The sequence below is a fragment of the Triturus cristatus genome, chromosome 2_1 (genome assembly GCF_964204655.1).
Source record: "Triturus cristatus chromosome 2_1, aTriCri1.1, whole genome shotgun sequence".
Lineage (NCBI taxonomy): Eukaryota > Metazoa > Chordata > Amphibia > Caudata > Salamandridae > Triturus > Triturus cristatus.
In genome coordinates, this window is record NC_140581.1 from 286,579,391 (window position 1) to 286,595,055 (window position 15,665).

Below are 15,665 nucleotides of genomic sequence, written 5' to 3' on the forward strand. Positions count from 1 at the left end.
AGGGAAACCGACAAGGCCGTCTTCAAGACATCCCTCAGCCCAGACTACAGACAGTTGAGAAAATCTAAGAAAAAAAGCCTTAGCCTCAAGCACCGAATCATGCTCCAATAACAGGAAAACATTCTTCAAAAGGAGTCAAAGAATTCTCCAACCTCTCAGCTGCAACAAACATGACCTCCTGCACAGGACCTCTGCGACAACTTTGCAAACTTCATCTACGACAATGTCGCCAACGTCTACAGAAACTTCAAACCCCAGCCCATGGCTACCGACTACTTCAAGCAATACAACGAACAGGCTACCACCACAGACATCCAACTAACCAAATGGAGCCAGCTCACCCAAAAGGACATTGCCTCCATCATGAACCTGGTCCATTCAAGGGGCAAACCAACATATGCCCTAACCGCATCTTCAACCTAGGCGAAGCCAGAATCAGCCACGCACTCATCACTGTCTTGTTGAACACCTCAACTGCCGTGGCCACCTTCTCCGACGACTGGAAATACACAGACGTCAACACCCTACTAAAGAGACCATTGGCAGACCCCATCAAACTCAACAACTACCGACCGATCTCAATGCTCCCGTTCTTGGCCAAAGTATTAGAAAAAAACTACTAACAACTCTCCTCACATATGGAACAGAACCTCCAACTTAACACCTCCCAATACGTATTCTACTGCAACCACAGCACCAAGACACCTCTTTTTGCAGCTACCGATGACATCCGAGCCCTACTCGAACGAGGAGAGACTGCGGCTCTGATCCTCCTAGACCTCTCGTCAGCCTTTGATAAGGTCTACCACCCCACATACATCACAAGGCTGCACAGCATTAGCATCCAAGGAGCTGTTCTCAGATGGATCGCCTCCTTCCTCACCAGAAGAAGACAAAAATTCCCCCTTCACCTCCGAACCCAGGGAAATCATCTGTTGAGTACCCCAAGGATGCTCAATCATCCCCACCCTTTTATGACACTTATGGCCAGTATCGCCAAAGCCCACTGACTCAACATCAGATCTTACGCCAATGACACACAACTCATCCTTTCCCTCTCCAAAGACACCACCAACAATAAGACCAACTTCCACAACTGCATGACAGACGTCGCCAACTGGATAAAGGACTACTGCCTGAGGCTCAACACGGACAAGACAGAGGTACCGATTTTCTGAAACAAAAGCTCCCTATGGGACGCATCCGGGTGGCCCTCAGACCTCGGACCTACTCCTACCCCCACTAACCACGCTAGGAAAATAGACAATACTCTGGACATCAAGCTAACCATGACAATTCAGGTCAACTCTAACTTCTCCTCCTGCTTCTTCATCTTCCCCATGCTTCTTAAGATATTCAAATGGTTAACCCAAGAGTCAAGACACATCATCACCCAGGCCTTCATCTCCGGCTGACTGGACTATGGCAATACTATCTATGCAGGGATCGCAGCTCACCTCCTCCTCCGACAATCACAGACCATAGAGAATCCCGCAGTCAGTCTTGTCCTGGATCTCCCTAGACAAACCCACATCACACCTTACCTCAGGGAAGTCCACTGTCTCCCTGTACAGAATAGATGCCAGTTCAAGCTACTGAACCATGCATACAAGGCCCTACACAACTGCGGACCTGCCTACTAGAAACACCGCCTAAACTTCTATCAGCCCACCAGACACCTTTGCTCTGCGTCCTTTTCTCTATCCCTCACCCCTGCATCCGACATAACAGATGTGGAGGTCACACCTTTCCCCTACCAGTAGCAAAGACATGGAATGGGCTACCCTTTCGTCTACAGACCTCCCAATCTCTTCTGGAGTTCTTAAAGTTCCTTAAAACCTGGCTATTTGCCTAATCAACCGGAAGCTGTCAACGTCTGGGTATCCTCAAAGGTGACAAATAGCACTCTACAAATCTACGGATTGATTAATTGATCTTAGATGCATCCTGTGATAGCTCTACCAGCACAGTGTTCAGTTTATATACAAAATGAAAAGGGGAGGGTCTAGGATAGAACCCTGGCATACCCCACTCTCTAAATTAAATGAATCAGTACACTCACTATTAGGACCAAACCTTTCCCTGGCACATAGGTTAGGATGCATGATTGAGAGAAAAAAAATATTTAGTGTTTAGTTCATACCGAAGAGCATTGGCTGCAGCTTAGATCTGTTAACCCTGGCAAAGGAACTGGAACTGGAGAAATTCATTAACGCAGTGGCCAATGCTAGGCCAATAATAGAATGGAGATTTAAGCACTGCTTTATATGTACCAAGACCCACCCTAAACACATAATGGAAGGTGCTCTGAACCCCATGCTCATTAGCCATCACCTAATTCTATTAAAAATTACTGTACCATATACCTTTACAGTAGATTCTATTAGAGATATGGGCCGATAGTAATGTGGGTCTGCACGATTTACCTTTTTCAAAATAGGGTAAACGATGGAATTGGACCAAGAACAAGGCACATTTTTCACATTTAGGTTGTTAACGACATTACATTTAAATAAGTCTTTAGGCATGCCATTAGGTCTTGGGGCCTTGTTGGATGGATATTCAAGCAAGCCTACAACAAGTACTTGGAGATCCGCTTCAAGTTTGAAGTAGGTGTGTGATCCATCTACCAGAGAACCACCACTGTCACAGATCGGTAAGGAATAGATACTACAAAGCTACAAAACCCACTCCTCTATTGGTATATGGGAGCTCACAAGCAATGTCTCTCTTATGCTGGCTACAATCGAGTTAAGGGTATACCAAAATAACTTTTTTCTTTTATTTGGAGAATGTGGTCAAAGCTTCACATCACTCTTTACGATTATCCCTTAGGGAGCACTTTTAATCTTTGCGACAGGTGCCTACAAAGCTGGCAGACAAAGGTTTAGCAGACAACGCACTCAGCAGCCTATTTGCAGCTAGGTATGCTGCATTCAATCACCTTGGAGTGGAGGATTTAATAAGGGGCTCAAAAAAACAAGCATTGGTAATGCATCGGTTTCGCCTATGTAATGAATAAAGAGCTGTTTTTATCAACCATTGTCTGGAAGAAGGAAAGATCTCCCAGACAGATAACACTGGAGTGGAGAAGATGTGGCGCAGTGGACAAAGCTGATGATTTGAGGGATGGGGATCCCGGTTCGAATCTCCGTGGCGCAGCGCAACATCCTGTGATTCTATGCCAATCACTTAATCTCTCCAGGTGATAAATTGTTATATAAATATGCTGCAAGAGTAAAAGGCAACACTTTATGAAAATATAGTTCCCCCAAAGAGGATGTTAACAGTATTTCGGCGGCGGGAAAACTGATAAGAGAAGCAGACGAGGAACAAGCATTGGTGAATGCAGGAAAATATTTTACAGCCAATGAGAAGCCAGGAAGGAGAGGGGGCTCTTTTAAGTTTATATTGAAAACAAAAGATTGCTCAAGCACAGCAAAACCTAAAAAACACCATGATTCAGTAGATTCCACATAAGACACAAGCTGTTATTGTGGGGTATCAGATTAAAATGTATCTTAGAAATGTTACTAGACAAAGGTGTGGGAGCTACCCTTTGGCAGTTAATGGATTATGGTCTACAATATTCATATTAATGATTCTGCAGGAATACAGATGACCCAAAAAACTGCTCGGTAAAAAATATAGTCTGTAGTGGATAAACATCCTCTTTAAAAAAAAAGTAAGAATAAGGGATGAAATAAAGGCCATCCATTTACGTATTTTGACCATATATTGTTCCAAGATAGATTTTCCCAACTCAGTCCCTCTATAGTTTCACAGGCAGAATTAATGTCTGGAAAGTTCTGATATGGGAAAGAGTCATTTAATTTGTTCCAATTTAAACTAGCATGAAACTCCCAACAAATCACCCAGTTAGGTGTTGAAAAAGAAAAACTGGATGAAATCTGCAAGGTATCAATGAGGTTAAATAATACTAAACAACTGGCAATGTTTATATATGAAAAATCATCAGTATAAACATGATTTCCTACAGTGTTCTAACAAACCCTGTACCCCATTGTTGCTCATATCAATAAAGATGATGTTAAATTTAGAGCAAGTTTAAACCCTACCGAAAGTTCCCCCATGGCTCTGCATGACCTGTATTTAGCAGCAGAACTGAAAAATAAACATATCCACCCCAAATGGGATCCACGATTGATCAGGTTTCCTGCAGGACGACAATGTAAAAACCGTCAATAAAAGACGCCCAAGCTTTAACATAAACTTTCTAGGTCAGCCCGCAATGTTCTAACTAACTATACTTCATGTAAAACAGAAAGCACAGATGGAGAAACATTGCTGGGACTTTCGGACAAAGTACACAAAGTTGAGGAGGAATCACAATAGGTACCAAAAAGAGTGGGTCGTAGTGAATCCAGGTCACAAAAGCTCTGCATAGGGAATAATCTGTTATAAACTGGTATGGGATTATTACACTTAATTGGGAGTAATCTGGGAACAGATTCAGAATGGGAAGTAGTACAAAATAATGATGGCTTATTTAAAAAGCCAAGTGCCAAGCTCCAAATTCAACTGTGCTTATCACATTGATACGAATAGCTAGCTGTCAATGTCCTAACAAGAATAGGCTTTCTAAATTGATGTTTACACTGTTATCGTGAAATGATTTCAGGAAAAGCCCACTCCATGGGACTCTCCTCAAAGTCAACATTTGATCAGTTATAAGTGCTAAATTCCAGATGCTCAGAGATCCAATGTATGGCTTTGTTCCATAGTTGTGACACATCTTCCTCTAAGAGTTCTCTTAGCGCAGGAACATTTGCAAGGATTAAGACATATCGGCAGGCCTCTGGGGAGAGAGGTTTGAAGCATACTGAGGGTTCATATTCCATTGAATACCTGGCAACCTGCCCTGGATTCTGCTAGCCAAAATCATTGCCATCATTAGTTCTGTGTTCATGGATCTAGACATACTTATATCTACATACAGGTCTCCTTCTGGACATAAAATGGTGCCTACAACAGCTGGACCAGCTGCGGGCACAGAACGTGCTGCAAGCTAGGGGCGTGGTTGAGTATGGGGAGGATTTCAGGCCTTGACTGGCACACCCTGGCTCAGCACTTCCTCAATATGTTCCACCTTATCATCGATGGCCTTAATGATAGACATTGTCATGTATAACTGTAAAATCTAACCATGCCTAGGACTCAGATAAAATACCTTCCATATGAACACTGTATGTGTTTAATCTTCTCAACAGAGGATGATAATACACCATGTGATCTAGTTGGTGCCCCTTGAATTATTGTGTTCATTAATGGGGCTGCATCTGAAAAAGTGCAACATGCAATAAAGTATAACAATGCATAAAATTGGAGTAAAAAAACTTTCATAAAAACAGTGCTCTTGCTGACTCTATCAATTTAGAATAATAGGACTGTCACCCCATAAAATAGGTTGAATATGCTACTTACCAGTATGCATCTGTTCTTGGCATGTAGGGCTGCTGACATTCATATCTGTGCATAGATCGCCGCCTAGTGTTGGGTCCGGATGTTTGCACGTTGTTGTCCTGGAAGAGTCTTCGAAGTATCACGAGATAGGAGACTCCTCCCCTGGACCACAGTGCGCATGGGCATCCTCTCCATCCTTAGATTGTTTTTCGCCATTGTGGCAGTGATGGAGTAGATACAGTAAGGGATGACCATGCTATACAGTAATTCTGTGAGCTGCAGCTGCTACAGGCGCCGGGGAGGAGGGTGGGCGATATGAATGTCAGCAGCCCTACATGCCAAGAACAGATGCATACTGGTAAGTAGCATATTCAGTTCGAGGCATGTGGGCTGCTGAATTCATATCTGTGCATAGAATACATAGCAGTACCTCCTATTAGCGGCGGCTACCAGTGCCAGCTGCAGCAGTCTGAAAAAGAGTTTTGAGAACAGCCTGTCCTACAGCTGCCTGCTGTTTTGAGTGTACATCTACACAGTAGTGTTTGGTAAATGTATGTACAGTGGACCATGTGGCTGCTCTACATATTTTGTGTAAAGGAATGTTTCCCAGGAAAGCCATGGACGCCCCTAACTTTCGTGTTGAGTGGGCTCGTGGGGGAATCGTTAATGTGCGTTTAGCTTTTTGATAGCAAATTTGAATACATTTAACGATCCATCTGGCTATACCTGCTTTGGAAATGGCGTTGCCCTTGTGTTGTGGAGAAAAGGCAACGAAAAGTGGTTTTGTCTTCCTAAAGTCCTTAGTTCTGTCTATATAGTACATGAGGGCCCTCTTTACATCTAGTGTATGGAGCATTCTCTCAGCGACATTTTGTGGATTTTGAAAGAAAACAGGCAGTTCAATAGTTTGATTCATGTGGAACTGCGATATTACTTTAGGCATGAATTTGGGGTTGGTACGTAGTACGACCCTGTTTGCGTGAACCTGTATGAATGGCTCTTGAATGGTTAGTGCCTGGAGTTCACTAACTCTTCTTAACGAAGTGATTGCTATTAGGAAAGCTACTTTCCAGGTGAGGAATTGAATCTCACATGAGTGGAGAGGTTCGAAGGGTGGACCCATCAGTCTGGTGAGGACCAAGTTGAGGTTCCACACCGGTGCTGGTGGGTGTCTTGGGGGAATTACTCGTTTAAGTCCTTCCAAGAAGGCTTTGATGGCAGGCACTCTGAATAAAGAGAGGTGCTGCCTGTTTTGGAGATAGGCTGCTATTGCGGTTAAATGGATACGTATTGAGGTGTATGCCAGATTGCATCGGTATAGGTGTAAGAGGTAACAGATTATGTTTTGAATGGATGCGTCTAGCGGGTTAATGTCATTGTTGTTGCAGTAAATGACAAACCTCTTCCATTTAGCTGCATAGCAAGCTCTGGTAGTGGGTCTCCTGGCCTCCTTGATGATCTCCATACAGTCAGGTGGCAGGTTTAGGTAGCCAAACTCTAAGACTTCAGGAGCCAGATTGCCAGGTTCAGCTGTTGCGGATCTGGGTGCTGAATTTCGCCATGGTTCTGCGTCAAAAGCGCGGGTTTGATCCGCAGCCTTTGATGCGGCACCACGGAAAGTTCCAGAAAGGTGGTGTACCATGGCTGGCGCGCCCACGTTGGAGCAACTAGGATGAGTGTCAGTGAGTGCTGTCGCAGTTTGCGTGCCACCAGCGGTATTAATGGCGCTGGGGGAAAAGCGTACGCAAATATGCCGGACCAGTTCATCCATATCGCATTGCCCTGCGACTGTGGATGTGGGAACCTGGCGGCAAAGCTTTGGCATTTTGCGTTTTCCTTTGTGGTGAATAGGTCTATCTCTGGATGACCCCACTGTTGGAAGTACGGTTGGAGCCTTCATGGCTAGGAAGATTGCCATCAGTTCCAGAAGGTTGATGTGCATCTTCTTTTGCTGTGTCGTCCATAGTCCCTGCACTGTGTAATTGAGTACATGAGCTCCCCATCCCTGGAGAGAGGCGTCCGCTGTCAGTACTATTTGTGGAACAGGCTCGTGGAACGGTCGGCCCTTGCAAAGGTTTTGTGGATTCCACCAATGCAGAGAGTTGTATGCCCGACCGCTCACCAACACTAGGTCTTTTAATTGCCCGTGAGCCTGATTCCATTGACGTGCCAAGCCCTCCTGAAGCGGGCGCATATGTAGTCTCGCGTGCGGGACTATGAAAATGCAGGAGGCCATCATGCCTATCAACTGCATGAACACTCGCGCAGGAAGGGAGTGTTGAGGTTTGAACTTTGAGATCAGCAGTTGCATGCTGTTGATCCTCACTAAATTTGGCTGAGCTGTGGCTGCCAGAGTGTCTGTGGTCGCGCCCAGGTACTGTCGTACGTGTGCGGGTTGGAGATGTGATTTTGGGTAATTTAGTGAGAATCCCAGAATGTGAAGAAGGTGGATGGTGAGGGACATGTGGCTGGCGCATTGCTGGGTTGACTTTGCTTGAACAAGCCAGTCGTCCAGGTAAGGGTAGACGTGAATGTGTTGTCTCCGTAGATGTGCAGCCACTGTAGCTAGGCACTTGGTGAAAGCCCTGGGTGCTGTTGTCACGCCGAAGGGGAGGACTTTGAATTGATAGTGCTGTCCCTGAATAGTGAACCTGAGATATTTCCTGTGTGATGGGTGTATGGGTATGTGGAAGTACGCATCTTTGAGGTCTAGTGTGGCGAGGAAGTCTCCGTGGCTGAGCAGCGGGAGAACCTGCTGTAGGGTGAGCATATGGAAATGCTCTGACAGAATGTAGTGGTTGAGGGGTCTCAGGTCTAGTATAGGTCTAAGCGACCCGTCCTTTTTTGGGATTAGGAAGTACAGAGAGTACACCCCTGTCCCCTGCTGGTTGACGGGCACGACCTCTATTGCACCCTTTTGCAGCATACTTAGCACTTCCTGCTGCAATACTGCTAAGTGCTCTACGGACATAGGACGGTGCTTTGGCGGTATGTTGGGTGGAGTGGTGATGGTTTTGCACGTGGACAGGAACCGCTGGAGTCTCCCCCCGACAGGGGTTATGTGGTCGGGGGGGAAGGGAGAGGGCGTCACTGTTTGTTTTTGGGTGAGGACCTGGTGTTGCCCTAACCACGTCCTCTGCCCTTGGTGCTGGAGCCACGATATCCACCTCTGTTGGTTTTATCGTAGGTACTCTGTGTGCCCCCTTGAGTGTATTGCTGCTGTGACCCCTGGCCTCTAGCTGCTCCCCTATTCCCGGGGCGACGAAAGGAGCCACTACGAAATTGCTGCGTTTGCAGAGCCCCCATTGACTTCGCAGTGTCAGTGTCTTTCTTTATTTTTTCTAAGGTGGTGTCAACTTCTGGGCCGAATAAGTAGTCGGGGTTGACTGGCTGATTCAGGATGTTGTTTTGAATCTCTGGTTTGAATCCGGAGATTCTTAACCAAGCGTGTCGGCGTAACATGACGCTGGTGTTAATTGCCCTTGCTGCTGTGTCGGCAGCATCCAGTGCGCACTTAATGGATGCGTTGGTAAGAAGTTGTCCCTCTCTGATGAGGAGCTCCGCTGCCTCTTTGTATTCATCTGGCAGATGCTGGAGTAGCGATTCTAGCGTGTCGTAGTGTGAACGATCATAGCGAGCCAGGAGGGCCTGTGTATTGGCAATGCGCCAGATGTTTGCTGCTTGAGCTGCAATTCTCTTGCCTGAGGTCTCCAGCACCTTGGACTCCTTGTCTGGGGGAGGAGCATCACCTGTTGTTTGCGAGTGGGCTCGTTTGCGAGCGTTAGCAACCACCATGGAGTCCAGAGGTAACTGACCCCTAATGTACATAGGGTCTCCGGGCGCAGGCTTGTATTTTTTTTCAATCCTGGGGTTTAGCACCCGTGCCCTGGTTGTTTCTTTGAAAATGTCCTTTGCAGGTTTGAGAACACCTTTCAACATGGGCAAAGTTTTGACAGTTCTCTCGGAGGAGGCGAAAGTGTCCACTAAGAAGTCTTCCTCAACCGTGTCAGAGTGGAGTTGTACTCCATGATTGGCGGCAGCATGTTCTATGAGGGCATTGAAGGCAGCAGTGTCCTCTGTGGGAGATGTTTTGGCGCTGTAAAGCTGCGTGTCCTGGGTATCTGTCGCGGTACCCTGGTTTGTAGGGTCATCCCATACTTGATCTGGGTCCTGCTGCTCTTCAGGATCGATATCCCTAGGGTAGGTGGTATCATCACCCATGTAGTCCTCCATTGCGTCTGTTTCGGACGGCGTAGGAGAAAAGGATTGGGGATCCTGATAGGAGGTTTGCAAATGTTCATACAGAACCGGTTTCGACTCTGCTGGCAATTTGTGCTTCAGAGGTATTCTGTAGGAGTCCAAGGCCTTCTCTGGCGTGATCTTCCGTTTGCGGAGCATCAGTCTGCCAGTGTGGGCGTCGATGAATTGTGGCTGTGAAGGCTCAGAAGGTGAGTGTCCAGTAGATGGGGACTGTGTCTGGCGGACACGTGTTCGGATCTCGAACATCTTCGGCGCCGTGGATGGCGGCAAACCAAAAGTGATGTTGGTTGGCGCCGAGGGTGCTTTTGGAGCCTTGTTCGTGTCGGGGCCCGACGTGGATTGGAGGGCTACCCGTTCCCTGATGCGTTGCAATGACGCCGCGACTTGTCGCACCGAGAATGCCGAAGGTTCTTTGGTGCCGGTCGGTACCGTGGAGGTAGGCGTCGACTGCTTTGGAGCCACAGGGTCATCGATCCAAAGAGAGGTATCAGCGGTCGTCGGAGTCGATGACTTGGCGTGTGCCGCCGTCTTTGAAGTGGACTCAGATGGAGCGGCCATTTTGACTTTGGTGGTCGGGGCCGACTGCTTCGGTGCCAGGGGCCGAGGCGCTTTTGTGGGACCGAGGGCCTTCCTTTTCGGGTCGGTACCGATATCCGCTGCAGCGAGTTCGGCGCCGAAATCCCTCTTATTGCGTTCGGAGCCGACGGTCTGTGTTGGCGTCGAAGAAGTGGAGGTCTTCGAGGCCTTCGAGCCGATCACGGCCAGTTTCACTTTTGGTTTCGGTGGAACTGGTGCGACGATTGGTTTCGGTTTCGTTGAAGGGAATCCAGTCGTCTTTGGTAATAATGGCTCGTGCTGGATGTTCGAGGCCGGGCCCGAAGGCGGGGCCGTAGAACTTTGGGATTGATCTCGGGTAAGGCCCGGAGGCGATCCCTTGACCTGAGCCGTTGAATGACGCACTTTGACGGCCTCCGTATCGACGGGTAGGCCTGGCTCTTCGCTAGAGCTATCTTCTTCGGCCCCAAAGGCCTCATCGTAGTCTCCTACCTCGTCGACGGCTTCTTCCCTGTGAAAAAGCACTTCATCGGCGTCTTCCGATCGGGAATCGTGTTCGGAAGCGGGGCTGGAGTTTACTTCTTCCACGCTCTCAACATCCTCATCCTCGGTGCTGAAGATGTTGGCCGGGGCAGGCGCCGATTGCTGCGCTTCTAATCTCGCTGCCCGTCGATTCCGGAGAGTCTTCTTCGATCGGAATCGGGCACAGGCCATACATTTCGATTCGTCGTGATCCGGTGAGAGACATTTGTTGCATACCGGGTGGACGTCGATGTGTGGGTATTTGGCGTGGCATACAGGACACCGTTTGAATGGGGTCCTCGATTCCATCGTCGATATAAGGTCGATGTTCGGACCAAACGGATCCGAAAGGATGGAAGAAGTTTCTAAACTAATTAAGAAAGCAGTCGATACCGAACGGGAACAGTACCGACGAACACTAAAGGCCTTTTGGCCTTAAACTAAATTTTCCTAACTTGAGCTAAGATAAGCACATCCGAACCCAATGGCGGAAAAAAACAATCTAAGGATGGAGAGGATGCCCATGCGCTCTGTGGTCCAGGGGAGGAGTCACCTATCTCGTGATACTTCGAAGACTCTTCCAGGACAACAACGTGCAAACATCCGGACCCAACACTAGGCGGCAATCTATGCACAGATATGAATTCAGCAGCCCACATGCCTCGAACATATACACTAAAGGGGCCCTAACAGAAAGAGTACCTCGTGTTGTTTTAAAGACAATTCCAAGTCACTGTTCTTTTTTTAGTCTTTGAGCAATCCACCATATTGCACTGGATGTTTTTTTGGGCACTTAATGTGTTGTGCAGGGAACCTAGTTGTGAACACATCAGAAAGTGCAAAATGTAGCTTGTGGAAGGTTATAAGTGCAAAGTCAGGATTGTTTAAGGGCAAGAGTGTGACCCTGAGAAAGAGCGATGTGCTAGTTGTGTAAGCATAAACAAGATTTGAATTATGTTGTTTCTATGTCATAAATCCTTTTGAGTTATGCATTTTTTTTTGCAATACCATCAATTTTTATGAATGAGTGGCCAGTTAGCAGACTTTGGATTAGGGCCAAGTATTTGCCAAGTCTTGCCAGCTTAGCCGGGGTTTCTAGGCTGAAGAGCAGTTTTTTTGCTTCCTTCATGTGCGTGCTCCATATTTTTGGAGTACTGCCTTTAATAAAGTGCGAAGGTCACTTAAAAGGACCAGACATATGCAAAATAGATAGCCCAAAGTTTCCCCACTTGAGTGACACGGTCTGCACGTGCGGTATTGGCAAGTGACTTCTAGCTTCTGTTTAGTTCTTTAATTGGGAGAGGGGCGAGTCTTGCATAAAGGATCTGCTTGAGCAATGGATTTCTTAGAGCGTTGTTCAAGTATGGCTGAAAGAGCCTTTCCCGATAAGAGTTTAATATGACCTTGATGCTACTTTTGGACTCTTCGATAGTTTTGATGTGTCCTGCTTGGCTAGGAGCCTGACTTGTTTTTTCAGTGTGACTCTAATGTCAGGTGATTTACGATGTTTTCCCAATTTTCTCTGGGCAGGTTTAGTTTAGTACATGCTTCAGTCAGGTAAACAGACCAGGGATTCCACCCAATTATAAATATATCCTTGAAGATCTCTTTCATTGTATTTTTGGGTTGATAAACAAGCGCTGTGATACTACTGAACAAAGGCTTCCAAATTCTCAAGGGATTGTTTACTCAGAACAAACTCTAGACGTACTAGGGAGTTTGGAAGAATTTGGAAGATGTGCTTATAGGCAAGACATTGCACCCTCTCATTGTGTACACTAAAGCCCTGGGGAAGACTATTTGACCATAACAAATAGTAGGTACGATATTTGCTCTTATTACCTTTCATATTACTTCCGTGGATGGGCTTTGCATGGTGAAAAGTATAAACAAGGAGTAGGACACTGCCTTTCCCTTTTCTTCCATATGAGTGATATGCAGTTTAGCCTTTTCATACTTGCGAACCACACGCTCAGGGAATTGTATTTGGGGCACTCCTTATTTTCATGTTTCCTAGTTTCCAATGCAACTTGTGCTTGTTACGGTAACACCCAAATGCGACAACCTTGTCTTTGTGCAGATCTCCATGAGTTCATTAATGGTATTGTAAGCGTTTAGCACATCCAGAGCTCTCTGCAGTCCCACCTTCATGTGGTCCAATAGTATCATGTCATCTGAGTACTGCATCAAGACTAAGCATACCTGGCCAATTTTAGGCAATAACAGATTTGGAACTTTTAAGGATTTACTTAAGTCTTCGGTATACAGGCTGAAAAGCATGGGTACAATGACACATCCTTGTTTTTAGCCTCGGTCCATGAAGATGGTGGTTGCCAGGTTTTGCGTGAGCTTGATTCACACCCAGGTTTGAGAATAAAGTTCAATTATGGCATCCAACAATTTTTTGGGATTCCCCAGCTGTGTAGTCTATTTCTGAGAATTTGCCTTTCCACGCCATTGAAGGGGGTTACTCGGCTGGTTAGCCTACACCACCAAATATGCTAATATCATGATTTTGTCGGTGGTGGAGGCCCCTCCCTGAAGTCCAATTGGTAAAACGGCATGATGCCCTCTTCTCTGACTCCGTTTTCCAAGTCCTGTAATGATGTGCTTTCAAAAGCCTTTGCTTCGATAACCAGCAGAACGATCATTCTGCAGTTGGGCGGATTTGTGTTGTCACCTTTTTTATGTTTAGGTTGGAGGATTGATCCCCTCCAGGAATTAGGGACTACGGCTGTAGCAATGCACTGCTAGAAAAGTGGAGAGACTAAGGATGTCCAAAATATATAATCCTCCCTAAATAGGTGGCTTGGCAGCCCGTTCGGTCCCGAGGCCTGTGTCTTCTTATGTTATTCAGGATTTTTCTAACTCAGCTGTGGTCCCAGTACAACAAGCTTGTTGCAAGGCTGGTCATGTGCAGGTCCATGGTTTTGATGTGCATGTGATTTAGCACAGCGCTTTCCTGTGGCTCGGGTTGGATGGAGCCAATGGCTCTGGTTGAAGGTTTGCAGTACAATGCTTTGACAGTCTTAAGCGAAGAGTCAGCGGGTATGCCATTGCATTTGTCTTGGGTGGGACCATGTAAGTGATTAATGTGCTGCCAGAATTCGGCCAAAATATCAGATCTCAACAACAGAACGTCAGATAAGGGGAACGCAATACAAGTTGATACTGTCAGATCAGACACACCAGCAGCCTTTTTAAGTAATCTCAGGTTATTTCTGCTCCCCTTTTTCCATTTGCAAACTGGCTCAGGAATAGGAGACACATCTTTTTGTACAGGCCCGAAAAATGCCCAATGATTTAATGGGAGTGTCATGTGCAAGAATATTAACATGTGTGGGGACAGAGATCTTTGAACACGAGGGAGCAACACTGACAAGTGAAAGTCCTCTTTCGACCAGCTCGATCTCCCCACTTACAACCCCTGCTTTGTGGGCTAAAAAACTATCCAAAGTGGAACTATTGGTGGTAGAACTGGACGTAGCAGAGGAAGCACAAGTTCTTATGTGTTTCCATAACCATAAAATACAGCAACATCTGTTGCAAGTGAAAGAAGGGTGTCTCAATGTGGCCTCTGTCGAACGCAGATGGGCACGCTCTTCACCCGGGCCCTAGCCCGCGCTGCAGGACATGAGAATGCACTAAAAAGTCCTAAGCCCCACTTTCAAGAACAGGGAATACTGGTAATTGATGTCCCCCTGCGTCCACTCCAGCCTCCAGGCAGAGCACCGACTGGAACGCTTCCCCTCTACTCGCTAATTTGTTTGTTACGATGCCCTCTGTTTATGCTTTGGTCACTTTTCAGTTTCTAGTCCTACTAACTGGACGAATCGGATACTGAAATCAAGACCAATAATTATAAAACATGGCTGTATCTGTAGAATGGTGCTAACATCGAACATTGCTTTGCTTGAATATTTGTTGCCTAAATGTCCAGTGTTTGCCTATTTATGTGCAGAATACTGGAGTCAAATGGGAGCCATATTTCTGCAAGGTGTCAGACACCCAAATTCTTGGTCCTTCCGTAGTAGTGCTGTTTGGATCACATCAGTAAATTGCACACCTGTACAGGCTGCACAAACATAGCACCCCAGACCATGACATCTTCTTTCATCATCAGAACATTTGAAAATAAACACAGTTTAGTGCTCATCAACTGAAGAAAGGGCCTCGATATGAAAATAAATCTAGTGGGTTGGTCAGCAAGGACACAGTCTCCTCCACTGTGTAGGCTTTGTTTTAGTATTCGTGCGTAAGACAGTAGGAGCACCCTCTCCACCGCTGTGCACTTTTTCTTGATACAACGATTTACTAGAACATTTTCACTAGATACCAACATTAACAACTCACTACATTTTGCAAAAAATGAACAACACAACCGAAGAAAAATGCAATTAGGAACTTCACACTTGTTTGGATTTCTCCACACAGTTTGTAAGCCTGAGATTAGGCCTAGGCGGTAAATTCCGTTCTGCTCGCGGAATTTGGGTAATTTTGCATTCTACGTAGAAAGCGGAATTGCCCAAAGTTCTGCATTCCGCGGCTTCGCGGAATTTTTTGCTTGTTCACATTTTCAAAATGTATGTTCGCGAGATATTTCCCTCCAAGCAAGCAAACAGCGTTCGTGAACAGGAAAAAAGCATCGCGAACAAGCAATTCCGCGTGTTCGCGGAATTTCTGCGTGCGTGCGATTTTTTACCGCTTTGCGTAGCGCGACTATACAAATTCCGCCCACCCCTACCTATGATGCCAATGGCTCACTGAGGCTGCTCGGTGTGAAGAACCTCCTGCTTACTAGCAAGAAGGTGGTAAAGATGTAATGCACCATTGTTGCCAAGGGTAGAGTGAGTAAGCTATCCAGTCTCATGTTCTCTTCACCAGTGGCATTTCACAGCAAAAAG

The 15,665-nt window shown here is 46.3% G+C and overlaps 1 protein-coding gene across 4 annotated transcripts in view; it reads right to left on the reverse strand.

Annotated features, from left to right (window-relative positions):
• LIFR (LIF receptor subunit alpha) overlaps positions 1 to 15,665 on the reverse strand; it is a 636,999-nt gene that overhangs the window by 20,496 nt on the left and 600,838 nt on the right. The gene's annotated exons all lie outside the window — the stretch shown is intronic.